The following is a 21,698-nucleotide window of genomic DNA, read 5'->3' as shown; positions in this document are numbered from 1 at the left end:
ACTAGGATTTTTGTCTTGGATTTGTTCAGTTGTGCTGCCCAGGAAGCAGGTGAGGTCTGGGAACACCAGGCGAATTTCTTCCCTGGAATTGGCACTCACTCCTCAATTTCTAGCATTTTGTATGTAGCCCAATAGGCTCTGTCTCCAGCCACACAGTGGCCACCCACCCTGAATGCTGCTGTCACTCAGAATGCTGAACCCCGGTCACACGGATGGGACAAGCAGTGACACCTCAGTGTGAAGAAACGTCCCATCATGGAATGATTAAATGATCAGTAATAGAGAATTTACAGGGGAAACATGGTTCTGGAACTCTCCATCTAGGGGTCTGAAGTTGATAGCCTTGGCATGTAAGCCCTTGGTTTTGGAGACTCAGCAGAATATCTCTGAGAACCTGACTATGCTATTTCCACCTCCCTGACACACATTTCCTTGTTTTGTTGTTTATACCAACTCTCAGGGCCTTCTCCAATCCTCCAGCTCTTTCTACGTCATCACTCAGACAATGAAAGGAAGTGTTTCATAACTAATGTTGCACTGTTAAAAAAAAAAAGAAAAAGAGTCTCAAACAACAAGGCAACAAGGTCCTACTGTATAGCACAGGGAACTAAATTCAATATCTTATAATAGCCTATAATGAACAAGAATATGGAAAGGAATATATGTATATAGCTGAATCACTATGCTGTGCACCGGAAATTAACACCACATTGTAAACCAACTATACTTGAAGAAAAAAAAGCCAGATACTAACCACTGAAATTCAATTATAAGTTATGCTAGAGATTTAAGGGGTTCCTTTGTTTTGGGTTTTGTTTATTTGTTTTGTTTTTTTTTTAAGATTCTGGAAGATCTGTTCAATTCTGTATTTATTATCACTACATCCATCCCATTATTTTCAGGGATAAGGAAGTTCTCCACCTTCTCTCCTTCTTAGGTAAGATATAAGATGTTACACTGATGACCTTGAAGTACCAGCTTTGGTCATCACAATGAATCATGAAGATTAATGAATGCAAAGAAGAAACTTGTCTTTGACCTTCAGACGGAACAAAAGCTTCCAACTCAAATCTACACTCAGGGCATCATTTTATCCCCTTACCTTGAAGTGTGTCAGTCAGGTCAGTGTGCTTCTAGGTTAAATCTGTGGCAGTTCCCCAGCTTTCACCTTGTCTAAGTTCATGCGAGCAGGAGACTAGAGAACCTGGTGAAAGAGATGTTTCCAGAGAGAAGGGTGATTACAGGTAACACAAAGGGGTCGTTAGCCGATATCTCAAAGTTGCGTTGCCTTTGACACATCTAAGTAGAAACATCCAGCAGAGAGCTAGAAGTTGGAGATGGGAGATCCAATCGCTCAGGCCCTGGAGCGATGCGTGAGGACACTTGGGTGAACTCACACTCAGTTGATGAATATGTTCAACAAACTTCTAGGTACGTTTCAGTTAATAACATCTGGTTTCTAAGACTGTGGGCATCTGCAGAGACAGTGACGTCACCATGGGAACTGCCAATGAGGACACGGTCCACCCGTCCTCCTCTGCTCCTGCTCACAAGGACCCTGAGCTGCTGGACCTCCCATCGCTGCCCTGACTCTGCCATGGGCACCAGGCTCCTCTGCTGGGCGACCCTCTGTCTCTTGGGGGCAGGTGAGTCCTGAGAACACCAAGCTCTCTGCATTTTATCTTTCCAGTGATTATTTCAACTACCTCCTTCTCCCATTTTCAAATTCTGTGTTCCCCCGACAACAGAACTCACAGAAGGTGGAGTCGCCCAGTCCCCCAGACATAAGATCACAGAGGAAAGACAGGCTGTGGCTTTGTGGTGTGATCCTATTTCTGGCCACAGTTTCCTTTACTGGTACCGGCAGACCTTGGAACAGGACCTGGAGCTACTGATTCTCTTTGAGGAAACGGCAGGAATAAATGTTTTACAGTCGCCTAAGAATCGATTTTCTGCAGAGAGGCCCAGCGGAGCAAACTCCACTCTCAAGATCCAGTCTGCAGAGCTCGGGGACTCGGCTGTGTATTTGTGTGCCAGCAGCTTAGCCACAGCTTTGCAGACACCCCTCCTTCCTGTGCACAAACCTCATGATCCTCCCTCTCTCTGGAGCTCACGGCAGCTCGAGACAGAGGCCACCCCTTACTCCTCATCACGCAAGGAGAAGAAGTGGGTTGCAGAGACCATCTATGACACATCCACAGGGAGGACACATATGATTTCTTGAAACACGAGGGCTGACATTGTTGTTTGAAAATAATCATGACTCAGGAATTAGAAGCACTTCGTGGTGGCAACTCAAGAATCCCAAACTGAAAGTACTTGTCACAGACTCAGCCCTTGGGGACCAGTGATGGCTGTTTTCCTATGAGAATACTCAGTCACAAATCACATACAGCAAGCTTTAATGATACAGATGGTGATGCTATGAGCATAGCAGCCGTGGCTGTCCCGCTACAGTTTTTTTTTTTTTTTTTTTACCAACTTAATGATTCAAGTTGATATCCTTCATCTCTGGCTTCTCTGCTTTTACTTAGGAGGTTTTCTGCATCAAAGTCTCTACAGAGAATGTGTGTTTGGAAAGCATTTTTCCCCCTGTTTTTATGGAAATGTGTTGATAATAATGATGTTGTTGATGGTGACAATCATTTCAGTTATTTTATTCACCCCTTTTCCAACTTCAAAGAAATACACCCAAATAGATATCCAGGCCACCAGTCTCCAATCATAGCTCGAAACGATTTCTTACTCCAGAGTGGTCTAACTCTTCGATGTAACCAACACAGTTCAACGCTATACACAGGCTTGAGCCAGCCCGTTCAGAGGTTGTTGGGAACATGTCCAGCTGTCTGTCTTAGTCCATTAAAATAGTTTCTTAGTGCTTTAAAATTTTCTTAGCAAGAATGTCTAAGATGATCAATTTCCCTTAATCCAATTGCCCGCTCTGAGAATACATTCTTTGTATGGAGGTACGTATCCTCTTAACTTCTGCCTGGATTCTCTCAGATAATTCTAGAAGTCGTTCTGAGGCACTGGTTGGAACTGTTTGGAAAGCAGCTTACTGAGATCCTCCCGGAGGCATGGTCACTGCCCCTCAGCCTCTGCTGGTGTCACTTTTCTCCTGACTCAACCGAGACTGCAGTCAGAATAGACATCCATTCACCCAACGCACATTCCCTCAACGCCTCTGCCCACGTCTCCTTCCAACTCATTTGTCTGATAAAACCTCGTCATTGATGAGCACAGCTCTCCACCAGCTCATCATCCACCATGCCAGAATTTTTATTTGGTTCTTTTTCCGATCTCCTATGTCACTAGTTCTCTCATAACATTTTCTAAGAGTATCTTTTACCTCTTTAAACATAGGAGACAGAGTTGTTGTCGAGTCTGATCATTTTCACATCTGAGATCTTGAGGGTCTGTTTTTGTTGATTTTCTTTCTGTGCTGCTTCTCAGTCATGATGTTTGTGTTTTTATGGTGTTTGCATTTTTCCTGAGAACCTGGTTATCTTTGACTTTGTGCCAGACACTAGATTTGTAGAAATTATTTTGGTCTAGGTTGGACAGATCATCCTCCAGAGAGAATTTTGTCTGCTTCTGCCAAGTGCATGGGGGTGTAAACAGTTTGGTGCTACCTGACTCAAGGCTTGAGAGGTCCTGGATCACCTAGAGAATAGATTTACTTTTTAGCTCATCTTTACATGGAGTTTGTCAATGTCCCACATTTGGTACATTCTGGTCTTTGACTTTTGTCCCCTTGGCCTGTGAGTCAGTTTCATGAGCACTGAGTCAGGGCAGGCAAACGTTCCTATGGGCAAAGGGGCCCCTGTGCTCCCCTCCTTAGATGCTCACCTCTCCAAGATTCCAGCCAAGAGTCCCTCACTATATTTTTAGGACATTAATTAAAGCTTTTGATGTTGTTTTCTTTATGCTTTTTACCCAACTATTTAGATAACTAAGAAGGGTTGAGTTGAGTGCTCTCATCTGTAATTGCTGGGATTAAGGTCAAAAGAATTTTATTTGAAATTTTAGTTTAAAACTAATTAATGTTAGATTCCTAGACTGAGATTTCTTTGCTATGTAACTTAAATGGCAGAGATGCTACACTTAAACTTTAATTTCAACCAAAGAATTTTTTTTTTTAATTTCAAGTTTATTTATAATCAAGTTGAGACATCTATATATTTTTCTCATTTTAATATTGGAGTTAAAAATTTTTTATTTTTACTTTTATTGCGTAACCTCCTATGTTCCATTGAACCAGGGAGCAGGATGGGAAATGAAATAGGGAGTGACTATGTAGACTTGGTCAGAGAGCACAGACGGACTTGGAATTTGTTTAATTGCTGCACTGACAGGACACGTGAGTGCTGTTTCTCTGTGAGTGTACCCAAGGGGCCATGGCTGGCACTGGGGAGAATAACTGACATGGGTCTCTCCTTCATCCCTTAAACCCAGTCTCCTAGGACAACACTTCGTTTGACATTCCCCATTTTGGGGGCGTTCCCTAAAGTAATCCTCCTGTTCTAATCTTCTTATTCCTTGCCAGTCTTCTCTGTGGGAAGGGAAATAAATTATTTAATCTCTGTGTCTTACTCAAGTCTCTCTTCATCCTCTTGCCTTCTTCCTGGCTACCTAGATGCTTTGGTGTTTTCTCAACACGCACTAAAAATTGGTGGAGAATTTTCTTACACGTACAAGGTCAGCCTGTATTTTGGAGGGGAGAGAAAATGAGTTAAGTTCTGATTAGGATAGTGTTAGCCAGCCTTTTAGGTTTCACATCAGCCCTATTATCTAATGTCATTAAAACTGACATTATCATTGCTACCTATCTGACTCCAATGTCTAACTCTCAGGTGGTTCCATCTTAGGCCATAATAAGACAGTCATACTATTTATTGATTCTCTAACACCAGCAAATCATAATACCCGTATCCCCTGCACTCCATGACAATGCAAAACCCCCCTCCTGTCCTGGCCAGTGAGCACATTTTTGCTGTTTCTGCCCACTGGCCACTAGGGGGCACTGTGGCTTCGTTGTCATCTAGAGTCCGTGTGGTAGTGCTAGAGAGCTCCCTGGAAGGGTAGCTTAAGGGAAACCATAGTGCTGGGTTTAGATCTAGGGAGTTGCAGGTGTCTTGAATAATGGCTGAGAATGAAGGAAATAGAGACCAATCCTCCTTCTTCTGACGTGGCAATGGGTTTTGCTCTGACTTGAGCTCTAAACTGGCTAGGAGTCATAGGTACGCTTGCACAGCGGGTATTCCTCCGAGCTTCCTTAAGACATGGCTGCAGAAGGAACTGGGGTGGTAAGCTTGGGAAAAGCGTTTTGGGTTAGGAAAAACAGAGAAGCAGCTTGAGCATCAGAGCAGCCTAGCAAGCCTGAACCGAACAAGCCCTGACCAACCCACCAGCTCTGTTGTACTTAGAAGGTAGAGCTGGGAGGAATGCAGGTGCTTCCTTGGACCTCATCAGAGGGACCTTGGCCCCAGGGAGCTGACAACCACAGTGACACCACCGGCAAACCCACGTATTCAGCAGGGGCTGGGGTGGACCAGGACAACAGAATTTCTCCCCAACAACTTTTGCTTTTAGCAGGAAGATGCAAAATGTAGTTCTGACTCTGCCATTCACTCCAGACTCCCATGTGTCCCTTGGAAGCAGGTGAGGTCTGGCAGAGATGAGGAGTTCCGGGCCTGGGCTTCCTGTGGCCCGATTTCCAGTTCTTTCTCTGTGACTGTGTATCAGTCTCTCGCCTGCATCTTGTAACCAGATAGTGCAGCTTTCATCCAGAGCCCCAGGGATAATGTAATTTATTAGATTTCTATTGCTGTTCTAACAAATTGCTGCACATTTTGTGGCTTAAAACAATACAAGTGTATTATCTTACAGTTTTGAAGGTCAGAAGTCCAAATTGGATCTAAGTGGGTTAAAATCAAGGTGTCAGCAGGGCTGTGTTCCTTCTGGAGGCTGGAGGGGAGAGAATCTATTTTCTTGCTTTTTTCAGCTTCTAGAGGCCACCAGGATTTATTGGCTCATGGGCCCTTCTATATTCAAAGCCAATGGTTGTCAAGTTTTTTCTCAAGCTGCGTCTCTGTGACTCTGAATCTTGTTCCTCCTTCCACATTATTCAGGGCACTGGTGCTACATGGGGCCTCCCTGGAAAATCCTGGCTAATCTCCCTGTCTTAAGGTCAGCTGAGTAGCAACCTTAATTCCACTTGGAACCTCAATTCCCTCTTGTTACATAATATAACACACCCACTGTTCCAGGGGTGAGACATGCACATCTTTGGGGAGCCGTCATTCTGCCTGCCACACTGAGGTACCTGTAACAGGGAAGGAACAAATAATGAGCTTTCAAAACAACAGAAGGACGGCCTCGTTTGATGTTCAGGGTTCAACAGAAACCGAGGGGATGGACCCCACAAGGGAAACAGGTACCTCTGGTAACAGTCTAGTCTGTAAACTATCTGCTCTTTAAATTAGCATGTGCTCCTCAGATTCAGAAGACTCAGGAGTATGTCTCTGGGCTAATCGCAAAATGTGGATCTGAACTGGTCCTTCTTCTTGGTTAACAAATAACTTAATGAGCAACCCAGGAAGCAGAGGCTTCTCTCAGCTTTCTGTAACCTCAGCCATGAGAGGAAGTTGGTTTGTGGCCTCAGACCCCTTTTACAGGGAAAGGGCCAGGTGTTAATTTAAAAATTCTGAGCTTTCCTAGGAATAAGGATAAGATTAAAATCAACCCTAGAGAATGTTATTTGCAAAAAGAAAATGAAAATTCTCTGTTTATTTCCCAGTGGGGCTAGAGACATATGGGAAATTCTGTGCTACGGGCTTTGAGAATTTAATAGAGCTCAAGGATAAATGAACCCAGAAAAATCTTTCACTGCAAAAAGGACTTTCAAGTTAAATCAGTTCTCAGGGCATCATTTCGGCCCCTAAAGCCCTAACAATGCCCTTGATCTTCGTATTTTTCCTGGAGAGCTCAGAGTCCAACTCCTAACTGATGGATGATTTTGAGTGTGTTGTGTACGACCAGGAGCACCTAGCCACCAGTGAGAGGAATATGAGGGTTCACTGAGAAGCTGGCTTGCAAGGAGACCATGAATTCATCTGTAAATACTTGGAGTTTGAGGTTCAAATGGAAATAGTCAGCAGCTCTAGATAACAGATAATATAGAGAAGGCGTTATAAATTGACAATGCCAAAACAAACCTACAGGGATCCTCTGGATATGTGAATCTGTCTCTCAGATCAATTATAATTGAGTTCCCTCCTGCCTGATTTATCTCCCAGAGGTGTAGCCTTCTTCTCTGAAAGGAGCTTCTGAGTTGGGCGTGGTGGCTCATTCAGTGATGTCACTGACAAACACATCTTGTGGGGATAAAATGTCCCAAACTCACTTCTCTGCTCAAGCTCACAGGGGCCCTGGTCTGGGCTGTTCCGCATCTGCGCTCATCCTGCCATGGGCCCCCGAGCCCTCTGCTGTGTGGCCCTCTGTCTCCTGGGAGTTGGTGAGTCCTCTGAATATTCAGCATCCTCATGTTGGGTTTTCCTATTGTGACTCCAATATCTTTCTTATTCTGTTTCCAAACTCTGTCCCCCTCCGCAGAGCCCACAGATGCTGGAGTCACCCAGACACGAAGGCACCAAGTAGCAGGAATGGGACAAGCAGTAACCCTGGAATGTGAGCCAGTATCAGACCACACTGCTCTTTTTTGGTACAGACAGACTTCGGAGCAGGGACTAGCGTTGCTGATTTACTTCCGCAACCAAGCTCCTGTGGATGATACAGGGATGCCCAAGGACCGATTCTTAGCTAAGATGACTAACGAATCTCTCCACCCTGAATATCCAGCCGGCAGAACCCAGGGACTCGGCCACGTACCTCTGTGCCAGCAGCATGGGCACAGCGCTGCAGAGTCACCCCTCCCCGTGCAGAAAACCTCTGCTTCCCCTTCCGGCTCCAGCCTCCAGCCTTCCTGAGTAAGTCTTCCCTGCCCCGCCATCACCAAGAGAAATGAGTGGCATGCAAAGACAGAAAATGATAAGATATCAGCACAGAACATCTTGTGTGGGAAACAATGTAGGAATGGGATTCAAGGCTTCCTCAGAAATTGTCTATGGGCTCAAAACTCACCCCACATGTAAAATAAACCTTAATTACCCAGACTGCAGAATTTCCTGCCTCCATGCATTTTCCATCCCCATCTGAATGGTAGAAGGTCCTGATGACAGCTTCTCAGCCCTCTCCATTCTCTTCTAAGTTGTTAACAGAAACCCCTCCCCAAAAACACACGCACATTTTCTTGTTTGTACTAAGCCCCTCTTTACTATGATTGTAGACATTCTGTTATAATGCTAATATCAACGTAACATATATGGGGGCATTTTCATCACACTTAAAACACAAGTATCCCAGAAGTGGGTAACACAGACATTTTAATTAACTGCATGTATGTTACCACTCCTTGGATCTTGGGATTTATTTGTCTCTGTTCTGCCTAAGGAGGGCCCGGGCCTGACTGAGAACAGACAGCAGAGGTCAGTGCCAGCTGACGGCTGGCGTGGGGCTCATAGAAGGCCGATGAGGCCTCTTCAGCTGCTGGCTCTGAAACAGTAAGTGGACTGCACGTCGGGAGATCTAAACATGTGCAGACATGTTCAGTCTTAATTTGCCCTTTCCTCCCTGGTCATCTGTCCTTAAGACCTGAATCTCTAGTTTTTTTTTCTGATTTATGCCAGAAAGGTCCGCATAACACCTGCAGTCCATTCTGAATGGTTATAATTACTCTCTTCCTCAGTCTTATTTTACATTCCAATCCCTTCTCAGCCCCTAACTGGGTATCTTTAGCAGCTGGTGCAAAAGATGCCTGCATTTGGAGTGTTCAAGGCAATCCAGGTTTTCCAGAGTTCTGTCCTAGAGGCAAATTCCACTTGTCATTGTCCTAGTTTATGCCATTCAGGGGCTCTAACATTCAAGATGGAAATTCAGTTTCTAATATCTTTACACCAAGAGACATAATCTGCTTCTGTGTCTGGTTTTAGCATCTCCTCTATCCTCCTGGCTACTCCCTGCTGCTTCCAGATCATTTCTCTCCCTCCTGCTTTAAAACATCCTTGTACATCTCGCACTTTGTACATCTCGCACTAGAATATTAGCCTTTATCTATCATTGCATTTACTTCTTTACCATCAGATCTCTCCTCGTTCACTTCTCCCCATGACTAATCCTATGATCATTCTTGGTGATTTAATCATCATGTTGACAATTTACACATCATTTTGGTTTTTCAGTTTCTTGACCTCCTCACTGCTGATGAGTTTTTTGCCCTCAGTCTTTTTCAACTGCATTTCCATGATTACAGACCATGTAATGAACAACAAATAAGTTCCTTCCAGATTTTCCATTTCAATCATCCTACTCTCCTACCATTACCCCCTTTCTTTCCATCTTACTGACTCCAGTACCACTACACCTACGATTATTCCATCCACTGAGCCTCAGTCCACATACCCAACAGCAATTATACTCCCACGTTCTTAATTCTCACATTATCTAGATCAAAATTCAAGGTTTAGGACTATAATACCATCCCTGGTTAATTCTAATGAATTAAGAGTTTTGCTTTACCTACCTTTGAGCTACTTTTTAAGTGTAATGAAAAAGCCCCATATATGTTAAGTTGATGTTAGCATTATAACAGAATGTCCAGAACTGTGGTAAAGAGGGTTCTATTACAATCAAAAAAACTTGTGTTGAGGGTGGAGGTGGAATTCTGTGAACAGCTTAGAGTTAAAAGAGCATGGAGAGAGCTGAGTAACCGTTATCTGGGCGCCTAGAAATTGGTGAACTCCCAAAGGAACTGACAGTGTTGCTGCAATGCCCAGGCCATACCGTCATCATCAACAGGAATTCTCTGCTCCTGCTTGAAGGGCCTTCCACTGGGCTGCCATCTGTGTGCAGGTAACTGTGTAGGTAAATGGGATATTTTGCTTATATTGAGAGACTCTATTTCTTCTGACCTGATCAGTTAGTGTCCATTTATTAAATATCAGAAACCTTGTTAACTATATAAGAACTAAATAATTAAGCATGGAATATATATGGTCCCATTTATGTAAAAACACTTTATCGTAGGCATATGTATAGATTTACATCTACTGACTTACAGGACTGTTTATGAATTTTGTCAAATTTTAAAATTTGCAAGATAATGCATAGAGGATGCTTCTATTTCAGTAAACAGTAGCATATGTCTCTTACATATGTTGTATTTTTAGTATAAATTTATATGAGCAATGAGAAAGCTGGGGAAGGATACAGAGCGAGTTCTTACTGGTGATTCAATGAGGTGGGATTGGAGGAAGGGCAGTGGGGTGATGCCTAGCTTTGTGTTATGTATAACTTTTTCTCACAGAGTTTCATTTTTCACCAAGGCAATTTGTTAAATATTACTCCCCCAAATTCTTCAAGAGCATAGGATATCTCAAAAAAGAAAAAGGAAAACCCTCAGATAAGAGGAAAATGAAGGTAAGGGGTAGCAGAGGCCGGAGAGGTGACTGGTATTTCTCATCAGACAGAGCCCATGGTGTTGGGGCTGGTCTTCTAATGCTCTGCAGTCAACCAGAATCCCCTGCCATCCTGAAGCCCCCTGCCTTTGCCAGGAAAAATAAGCTTTCACCGCGTTAGAGCAATCATTTCAAAGTTGGTTTGTTAAGAAAGTTTAGGTCTACTCTAACTATACAAAATCATGACCAAAATGCATCAATGAACAAGAGAAACAATGGGAAAGTATACAGATGCGATTCCTGGATGAGCGACACTGAATGTCCAGTAAACATGTGAAAGGGTGCTCAGATTCATTAGCATCAGTAAAAGGCAAATGATAGCTATTCCATCTCCCATCCTTTATAATAGAAAAATTCAGAAACATGATAATATGAAGTTGGTTAGTATGAGGGAAAACAATAATTTTCACAGACTGCTGTCCAGAATGCAAAGTACCACAAAATCTTTGGAGAGCAGCCCTACGATATTTAATAAAGTTGAGAATGTCAGGGAGAAAGTAATTTTCTTCTACCTTCCTAGGTTCTTTTGACGGGTCTGCGAATTAAATGGGCATGAGACGTTAACAGGAGAAAATCAAACAAAAGTTTAATGATCTGTATACATGGTAGAGACCCAGGAAAACTAAGTAATTCACCAAAATAGCCAAAATTCACCTTAAATATCATCTTTATCTAAAGACAGAGGAGAATCTTGAGGGTAGTGGTTATGAGATTTCAAAGGCGGCAGGGGGAGGCAATTCACACAAGATGGGAAAACTGATGTTTGATAAATCAACGTTTGAGGGCTATGCAGAGAGAATGCAGTACATAGTAGATTCTGACCTCCCGGCCCCACCAAGTTTCACCCACCACACCGAGCCCATATCTTCAGGTACCTCTGGTGATAGCTCTATTCTGAGAACAGGCCCTTTATCTAAATTCTTTTAGGCAGTTAAGGGGAAGGTAACAAGAAAAAAATTCTGAGTCTTCTGTGTCTTAAAAATAATCAGACTAAATTAACTCTCATGCCAAAGAGACAAATTTGGGGGTGGCAAATTTTGCTCCCCTACAAGAACACACAAATTTTGTAGCCCGGGAACTCTACTCTTAGTCATAAATTCTCTTCTAGCACATTTACACAAGGGGACAGATATAGAAATATCAGTTGGAGCATTGTCTGTAATTGCAGAACTGAATTCAATTAAAAAATGTGTCAAGAAGAAAATGGATAAATAAATTGTTGGAAATCCATCGAATTATTTTATACAACCCAAAATGTGAATAGACTAAATCTACTTGGAGAAAATAAATATGTAAAACAAATTTTATAAGTACAAGTCCAACATGCCACCATTTGATTTCATTTTAAACGTAAGCAAAAGAATACAACATATTGAGAGACAGTATGTTTATTGGCTAAGGCAGTGGGCTGTAAGATCATTTACTAAATATGTCGCCATGGACAAAATTACTTCATGTCTCATTATTTCAGTTTTCTTATCTGTAAAGTAGCAATAATAATTACAAATGCCTGATTCAGGTATTTTTCTAAAGATGATTTATGAAAAGCCTTTAAAAGAATGACTGCAATTTTCAAGTTTTCAACACATATAGCCATTTATTTTCATGGTTGTGTCTGATAAAATCCGTATTTAGTAAAAGTATAGAAATAAGAGGAAAATAGGTTCACCAAACTCAAAAGAATCATTACATGACAAAGGGAAAGAAAGGACTAAAGATGGTAAAGAGGGGCTTAAGTCTGCTGTGTTCTTCTCTATTCAATTTCGGTGATTAGAGATTTGTTGCCTAAGGAGTTGAAGAGTCCATGGTCGGCACAGTTCCTGCTTGTGCATCAAATCGTATCAACTATTTCTAGTGTCTCTGAGTTACTCCCAAGTGTGTCATTAGCTCTTATTGAGACTAACTCACCAATCCTTGGTCATTCTTGGACACATCAGGACAAATTCAACAATATTTCTTCCCTCAAAATGTAATACGAAGGTCTAATTGTTTTGCATATAGGAAGAACGTTTGTCATTTCCACCTTCCCAGTGGATTGTTATAATTACGTATTAAAAACATCCAACAAGTTTATCTGGGGTTATTAACAGATCCGCTCCCACCTGCATTCCTCAGTTCAAATGCAGAGTATGTATTTTCGACGAAGTGGTTGCAGGCTCTGGGTTCTCATTAAGTATGGAGCTATACGTGGCAGCTACTCTTGTCTGGATATTTTCTGAGATCCTGGTTGATAACCTCCTCATTCACTGGTAAGAGGTTAAAAAAAAATTAGGGTTAAGTCTATACTGAGTTCTTCAGACAGTGAGATGACACCCATTAAAATGGCTCATTAGGTGGAATTGTCATGGGACAGTCTGTATTTCCAAGGCTCTTCGTGAAGCCAAAGAGAGTGCACTTGTTAGCAACTGGTGAACTCCCAGACAGAAATAATTCAGAGTATGTGATAATAAGCATGACTGGCCAGGCCCTCTCTCGAAGAAAAAAAAGTAATGAGGAGAACCCTCAAGGAGAAATAAAATAGACCTTATACACAGAAAGATCCAAAATTAATCAACATAATTATGGCGAAAGCTTAGAGGACAATTAAAAGAACACTGGTGCCTGAAACTCTATGTTGTTGGGGATTTCAATTTCAATTTCAATTTGAAAAGGGTATTCAAACACAAGGAAACTGAGACCAAATTCTTTTCAACCATTTACAAACCATTACAAGCAGAATTAAAAGTAGAGATTCACTAAACTGGAGGAAGAAAGAGATGTTTAGGAGAAGAGCTAAAATCTTAGAAGACTCAGTAGTCCTGCGGGAAGAGGGAAAGCATTTGGATTCAACTGCTCTCAGAGGAGTTATTGGAAAACACACAGCTGTTTTCTCAATTGCTACCAAGGTAGACAAGATAACTGGGCCCCCAGACGCCCTTGAGAAAGAAACATGGGATCTCAGAGGGCACTGGGAAGGTAGGGACGGCTCTCAAAACCAGACCTACAGGAAGGGCTACATACTATCTGGACAGTTTTGACAAAAGACGAATTGAAAATACTCAAATTATTATATAAGCATTAGCTATAGCCGATTGCTTAAAGGGGCATGACTGATATATTTATAAAATTATGATTCTTATGAAAGGCTTAGGGAACATGGGACATATTCAAGGGGAAGCAAGCCAAACAACGCGAATACCTTGTAGATGGGGTTGCCCAGAAGAGGAAATTGAAGATAAGCAATATTTGTTTTAGTGGTGCTTGTTTCAGAAAACCCAGACATTAACTTCACATCTCTCACTTGGGAAGATTGCAGAGATGAAATCTAGAAGAACATATTAGAGAGATTCATGATTTGGGCTAGGATGCAAACATAAAACTAAAGAAGGTATTCAACTCCAGTGTTTATTGTGTGTTAGCTGTGTTTGAGAAGCAACAGGATGCATTTTAAAGGCATTTAAAATTTTTGGAACTTCAATTGAATCTTTCTTAAAGGATTACATAATCGCAGAGGGAAATAAAATGATTAAATGTGTATATCTTCCTTGGAGAAATAACATGTTGTAATGGGAATAAATACTATTCAAGGCCTGGAACGTTCTAGATTCGAAAAAAGGGAGTTGATGAAAAAGAAATTAATGATTTTGATTGGTTTTTCTAGAATTTTATCATGGAAGTAGTATGTATTCAAATTTGGGGCAGTTCTGGATGTTGGCATTTTATTTTTTATAGTTCCTTACGTCACAAGTATGTCATTGAACCTCTGTTTTGTCATAATGGGACAAATGAAAAGGGAAAGGGGGGTGGAAAGCTAATTCCCTTTTTCAGTTTTTGACTTTTTCAGCCAAAGCCAGCTTGATCTTGGAGTTACTGAATTACTGATGCAGGAAAATGGATGTGGGGCGTGTGGAGGGCCATGTCCCAGGTCTCAATTGAGCCCCTGGGACATGCCCTGCCATGTGGGTCCTTGGCTTCACGCAGGAAAGAATTCAAGAGCGAGCCACAGTTGAATGAAGGTAGATTTATTCAGAGAGATACATTGAAAGGCAAGAGAAAGGCCACGAGGTGTGGGGGTTGGTGCTCAGATTGAAAGTAGGTACACATTCCATAGACAGAGTGTGGGCCATCTTGGAAGAGAGAGAGAGGGGGGCATTGGCTGCGAGGCACCTTGTTGCCAGTTTTTATGGGCTTGGTGGCTTCATATGCTAATAAGTGGAAGGACCAGTCTAAGTAACCTGGGGAAGGGTCTGGGATTCCCAGGAAGTTGGCCATTTCCCACTCTGACCTTTTGTGGCCAGCCTTGGGACTGCCATGGTGCCTGTGGGCATGTTATTCACCATGCTTTTATTACAATGGGCGTATAATGAAGCTCAAGATCTGCTAGAAGTTAAATCTCCCATCATCTGAGCCTCAAGGCCTCCTGGGGGTTGAATCTCTCACCATTTTGTTGTTAATTGCTGTAGCATTCCTTGAATGGCTGTGCCCTGCCCTCTTCCTGTCTCACAGGGAAGATGTTTTCTATTCTCCTGGCTCAGAATTATGGTAAAATTAGTGAGCGGACTCTATTCAGTGAAGAAACCTGGCTGCTAGGGAAAAGATAGTCCGGTGGGGGACAGGGGGTGTGTTCAACACAGGGGATGGGGGCTCCCACTCGACTGCACATCTTAGTCCCGCCTTTACTGGCACCAGCGCTGATATTTGTATATTAGTTTATCTGACTTCAGTATCTCTCAAATGTTTTAAATCTTAAAAACAGGAGCTACTTTTCAACTCCTGAAACATCAACAAACAAGACTCCCCAGTGTCCCTGTTACCAGGGTAACACAGCACAGTTCACTTGGGGTCTTGACAAAGGGCTGATTTCTAGGGACCCTGCCCCAGTGGCCACCAGGAGATGCTGTGGTTCCACACTTCTCGTCTGTGGAGGTGCTGAGAGCTGCCTGCCAGTCGGGGTTAGCCAGAAGCCTGGGCTTGGTCTCTGAATCATGATCCTGATTTGCAGACACGGAGCATGTGTTGGAGAGAGAAAGGTAGGACCCAAAGTTGTCTATTCTTGTGCAAATGGGTTAAGACCAATAGTGAGCATGCGATTCTAGGCATACTTGGGATGGTTGCCAGGCAAAGGGGCCACTGCTACACAAAGCACTGACACCATGCAATCCAAATTAAAATAGGAGTGTACGTGTGTCTCTGTGTGTGTGCGTGAGCCTGTGAGAGAGAGACAAATGAAAAGTAAAAGAGCGCACGCGATGCCATCCCACAGAGCCGTGTGTTTACGTCGGCCTCAGGTAGACTGCGAAGAGTGTGGCCAGTATTCCAGTGGCCTGGGACCCTGCCCCGTGATGCTGTAGGTATTCAGTGCGACAGGAGGGCAGGGCAGGGTACAACTCTGTGACCGTGCAATAATGGAAGTCCCTTCCTTGTCGAAGAAGCGGCCTTGAGAGAAAGGCAGAGCCTGCTGTTCTGTAAGCTAACGCAGATCACTGAGCCAACTCTGCTAAATCACTGAAATGACTTAGAAAATGAGTCCCCAGGGTCATCTGTCTCTGCTCCCCGGGGCACCTCAGAGCCTGTCAGGACGTGGGAGGAGACGGAGCTGGTTGGGTGAAATGGTGTGTCCTGATGAGGGGAAGCAAAACAGCCCCTGTGTCGGGAACATCAGAGAAGCTGCTAGACTGGGCTCCCCTGTAAACCCAGCCTGGCCCGATCCTACACTGTGCTGGGGGCCTGTAAGGCAGGGCCTCCAGGAAGGTGGCCCGACTATGTTCTCCGTCAGAGGGACCTTGAACCTTCAGAAGCCCACAAGCACATTAGCGTGGCCAGAAAAGTCACCAGGGCCTGGGGTGACCCTAAGACTGACTTTCCTCTCCGCTGATGATGAGAGCACTTAGGAGGGAGCTGGCCCACTTCCATTCTGACCTTGTCATATGCTGGTAGCTTCGCCGTTTCCTGTGTTGTATCCTAGAGGAACCAAATCCTGGACATGAGTGAGAAAAATCCACATCCTGGCATGCTGTGCCCTGGTTCATAGTGCTTTCTCTGTGTCTCTGTCATTACTGTCCTTCCTAAACCCTGTATCCAGCTCTGCCCTCTTTCCCACAGCTTGCAGGATGCTCTCCCTAAACAAACACTGGACCAGGGAGTGAGCACCGTTGAGCCTCTAACAGTAAGAAAGTTTCACTATCATAACTTCCAAGTAGCAAGCCATATGTTTCTCTCTGTCACCTTGACAGGCTCCCGGCTTGGGGAGATGCAAGAATGTATCTCTGTGCCAACAGAAAAGGCATGGGGATAATGTGTTTCATTTTCTCTGTGGACGGAAATCTTACTATCATCTGTACTCCGAGAACAGGGCCATTTTCCAGATTTTCATCGCCCCCCACCACCAGAAAGAGTTAATTTGTGGGTATTTAGTCTAGGAAGAGTCAGGTGTTAATCACCAAAGAACCTGTTGGAGTTTGCTAGGCGTTGAAGAAGATTAGAATGAACTGAGAGTGCTTTACTGTGGCTCCTCAAGGAAAGCTGAAGTCCTCATTTATCGCTGCACAGTTCACACCAGCGCCTGAAGTTTTGAGGCAATTTTGAGCTTCACCGTGGAGGTAGGATAGGACCCCCTCCGTGGCAGAGAGAGCAGGGATGTGGAAGTACCAGGGGCTCGGTGCTGGGGGGTCACGCAGCACAGGGGCATTGGTCTCCAGCCTTCACTGGGAGTAAAACTTCTCAGTCCTGTCCCTGCCCAGGACCTCCATTTAGGCCCCTAAGAGATGAGCACGGTGACCAAGTAAATGCTTCCAGGAGGAGTCGGGGAAAGCCCTAACCCTGCGAGGAGTTATTTTGGTTTCCTGTGTCCAAGTGATGGGGAAGGCCAGGGAGAGGAATGCTGGTGGTCTTGAGATTTAAAAAGCAATTTACTGATGTCCAAACTTTGCCATGCTGATGGCACGTTCAAGCGGAAACATCCAGCAGACCCTTGATATGTGACACATCAGAGAAGGCAGAGGGTCGGAGCCCTGGGGCTGCAAGAGGTGACAACTGGTGGAAGAGCTTGGAGTCTCTGAATGAGGCGGCCACGTCCCAGCAGAGTCACGGCCCCTTCCAGTCCATCTTCCGTGGACGATGAATGGTCACCGTTGGAAGGAGGTCCTCCCAGTAGTGACAGAGAACTGTGTCCCTGCCAGGCCCCCTCCGCCTTGTGGAGAAGAGGGGGAGGGCCTAGAAGCCCCGCCCTTGTGCTCCTGCTCCCAAGGGCGGCATCTGGGCGAAGCCGCCTCCCAACCCACCGGCCATGGCCGCCAGGCTCCTCTGCTGTGTGGCCCTCTGTCTCCTGGGAGTAGGTAAGTCCCCAGAAACAAAGAATCTGCATTTTTGGATATTTCCAGTTATGATTCCAGTTATGTTTCTGACTCTGTCCCCAAACTCTGTCCCCCTCCGCAGAGCCCACAGATGCTGGAGTCACCCAGACACCCAGGCACCAAGTAGCAGGAATGGGACAAGCAGTAACCCTGGGATGTGAGCCAGCATCAGGCCACGCTGCTCTTTTTTGGTACAGACAGACTTCGGAGCAGGGACTAGCGTTGCTGATTTACTTCAACAACCAAGATCCTGTGGATGACACAGGGATGCCCAAGGACCGATTCTTAGCTACGATGACTAACAAATCTTTCTCCACCCTGAATATCCAGCCGGCAGAACCCAGGGACTCGGCCACGTACCTCTGTGCCAGCAGCATGGGCACAGCGCTGCAGAGTCACCCCTCCCCGTGCAGAAAACCTCTGCTTCCCCTTCCGGCTCCAGCCCCCAGCCGTCCTCAGCAGTCTTCCCAGCACCGCCCCGCCAACAGCCATCAGCACAAGGACGTGGGTTTGGTGTTCTACCCCAGGGAAGGCAAGAACAGAATGTAACAAGCCATCATGTCAGGAAGCTTTTGGTAGGAAGGCAGGAGGGGGCTGGTTCCTGGCACTTCTTACACATTTCTCAGAGGGTGACAGTCCACGGCGTGGATGTACCGTGGTTTGTTTAGCCATTCCCCTTTGTAGGATATTTTAGTTATTTCTAGGTTTTGACTATATTTAAACATCCGTGTACAGGATTCTGTATGGACATAAGTTCCTGTTTCTCTGGGATCAGTTTGTGCCCAGGAGTGAGATTGCTGGGTTATATGGTAAGTGCATCCTTACTTTGTAGAGACACTGCCAAATTATTTTCCGGAGTGGCTGTATCATTTTACATTCCCAGAGGTGCATTTTTAATACTAATAATTTCAACATACATGAAACATTGCACTTCATCATCCTCACAATACACATGCAAAGAACTAAAAGAACAGAATATCAAACGTGCTGGACACAGGTACTCTTTTTTTGGATGTTTTGACCTCTTCTCTTCAGAAATACTTGAATTCTTTCTATTCCTTATCTAACTGAGGGGTCTGCCTCTTCATTGTAGTCGTCATTGGTGGCTTCTGTCTGCTTACTTGTGTCAGCCATCCTAGAAACCTCGGAGTCCACGCCAGGCTGCCCGGGTCATGGAAAACACAGAGTGCACAACGGTGCCTCCCAGGGTACTGCGTTCTTCCACTTCAAGTGCACGCATTGCCTTCTCTGGTCACGTCCTTGTGGGATCCACGACCACAAAGTCTTCTCTGGAGTTTCACGTATAATTAATTCTGGGTTGCGGGAGTTTTCAAAGCCCATCATTTTACGTTGCATATGCTCCATTACAGCCCACATATTAATACAGTCAGCGAGACTTCAGTGGCATTGGCTTCTAAAGAGGCCTGTGTTTGAAGCCTCACGGGAAATTCAGGATCACATAAGTACTGTCGTATAACCACCAACATGCTTGTCATAACCTAGACTTACCGTCCCCAGGTCCGGACTTCCCCATGGAAGTAGAGTGATAGGGAATTGAACGTCTCTTGCAGGCATTAACTAGCAGTGTTAACCGGTTTCTGTAAATGATCCTCATTGGTACTGATGTCCCTTTTGTTTTTCATTATTGCTTCTCAACCATTTCTATCTCTTCTAAAAAAAAAAAGTGTTAATTTCTGGTGCACTGCACAGTAATTCATTTGTAGATATATATTACTTTTCATATTGTTTTCCATTATAGGCCATTACAAGGTATTTTTTAATATTTTTATTGAAGTCTAGTCAGTTTACGATGTTGTGTCAGTTTCTGGTGTACAGCACAATGCTTCAGTCATACATGAACCTACATATATTCGTTTTCATATTCCTTTTCACCATAAGCTACTACAAGATATCAATTATAGTTCCCTGTGCTATACAGTATAAACTTGTTTATCTATTTTATATATACCAGTCAGTATTTGCAAATCCTGAACTCCCAATTTATCCCTCCCCTTTTCTTTTACCGAAAGAATTTCTTATTTTTTAATTGAGTTTGTTACTTTTATCCATCAATCATAGGTAAACTTTTGATGGCTACAAAAGCCCTGAAAAAATGTTATGGACCTAGAATGTATGATCTGATCTCATTTGCATGTATTGTGCTTCCCTTCACAGGCACAAAGAAAGTAAAAGAAAACCAAATAGGTAATTTATTTATTCTGGTAGGGATGCTTAAGATAAATTGTCAAAGGGGAAATACTTTATACATTAATACATAGTACATACAATTATTTAAGAACAATTAATAAAAGTCCCATTTAATTTCATATATGCTTTTTAAAATTGAAGTCTAGTTGACTTAAAATACTATATTAGTTTCAGGTGTACAACATCGTAATTCAATAATTTATAGATTACTCACCATACAAAGTTATCATAAAATATTGACTTCATTCCCTGTGCTGTGTATTACATCCCTGTGACGTATTTATGTATAAATTCCCCACCTTTGGATCTCCAGAGTCTCTATTAAGCTGACTCGCGATGTTGCTGTTAATCGTCCTTGCTCCCCAGACTCAGAGCCCTCAGACAGACCCCGACTCAGTGCTTTCTTCTTGGCCTCCACTCCGCGGCTTCCTAAACTTCAGGCGGGGCAAGAAGCCTGCAGCTGAAGTTGATTCCTTTGTATTCCAGGAAAATGATAGCCATAAACATTTCCAAACTGATCAACGAAACATATTGTGTTGCGTGGCTGGCTGAATAATGACCCCCAGTGCCACTTCCCCCGCAAAGACCCCCATCCCATGTCCCCATCCCTGGAACCTGTGACTGTTGCCTTAGACGGCAAAGATGGACTTTACAAGTGTGATTAAGATCTTAAGGAGAGATTATTCCAGGTTATCCGGCTGGGCCCTAATGCAATCGATCGTACCCCTGTAAGAGGGAGGCAGAGGGGACTTGACACGCTGGAAGAGGAGAATGCGACGTGATGACGGAGGTAGAGATGGAACACAGATGAGGTTAATACCTACTTAAATGCATAAACAGGCCGATTTTTATGGGTATCAGGTTTTCATCACCCCTCAAGGGGGTGATTTTTTTATGGAGAAAATTTGTTCTTTCCTAGAGGGAGCTCCTGAGACGGTGGACAGCGGCTAACACGGTGATGTCACTGCCAGGCCACACCTAGGGGGCCACCAGGATATGAATTTGCTTTCATTTCTGCTCACCCTCGCAAGGCCTCTCACCTGGAAAAGTTCTCATTTTTATCTGGGCCCTGCCATGGTTTCCAGGCTTCTCAGCTTGGTGTCCCTTTGCCTCCTGGGAGCAAGTGAGTCCTTAGAAATTTGAAAATCTCCACTTTGCCCTTTTCCTAGTCCATTCTTGTCATGTATTCTATGTTCTCGTCTCTTCCCCCAGGACACCTGTTGGCTGGAGTCGCTCAGTTCCCCAGCCACAGGGTCATAGAGAAGAAACAGGCCGTGAGTGTGAGATGCGACCCGGTTTCTGGACATGAGTATCTTGTTTGGTACCAACATGCTGTGGGGAAAGAGATGAAGTTTCTGATGTCCTTCCTAAGAGACACTGTACGGGATGCATCGGGGATGCTCAAAGACCGATTCTCTGCCGAAAGGACTGAAGGGACGTATTCCACTCTGAAGGTCCACCCTGCAGAGCCAGAGGACTCGGGGGTTTACTTCTGTGCCAGCAGCCTAGACACAGTGCTTCAGTGTCGCGTCCTTGCTGTGCAAAACCACATCCGCCCTGTCTCCTCTCAGCTTGGGCAGCCCTA

At 44.1% G+C, this 21,698-nt stretch overlaps 1 long non-coding RNA gene across 9 annotated transcripts; it reads left to right on the top strand.

Moving 5' to 3' along the window:
- The first annotated feature begins 8,522 nt into the window (after window positions 1-8,522).
- LOC141578112 (uncharacterized) lies at window positions 8,523-21,466 on the top strand. Of its 9 annotated transcripts, none has more exons than XR_012508028.1 (6): window positions 8,523-9,969; window positions 14,398-16,719; window positions 18,641-20,110; window positions 20,803-20,925; window positions 21,033-21,236; window positions 21,326-21,466. It is a non-coding gene; the product is annotated as an uncharacterized LOC141578112 (long non-coding RNA). The 9 variants fall into 9 exon arrangements; XR_012508026.1 differs by having other exon boundaries at window positions 8,523-15,583; window positions 16,656-16,719; XR_012508025.1 differs by having other exon boundaries at window positions 8,523-16,719; window positions 18,641-18,714; window positions 20,081-20,110.
- Window positions 21,467-21,698: the final 232 nt, after the last annotated feature.

Source organism: Camelus bactrianus, chromosome 7 (genome assembly GCF_048773025.1).
Source record: "Camelus bactrianus isolate YW-2024 breed Bactrian camel chromosome 7, ASM4877302v1, whole genome shotgun sequence".
Classification (NCBI taxonomy): Eukaryota; Metazoa; Chordata; class Mammalia; order Artiodactyla; family Camelidae; genus Camelus; species Camelus bactrianus.
The sequence above is the reverse complement of the archived record's forward strand: the minus strand, read 5'-3'. Positions and strand labels throughout refer to the sequence as shown.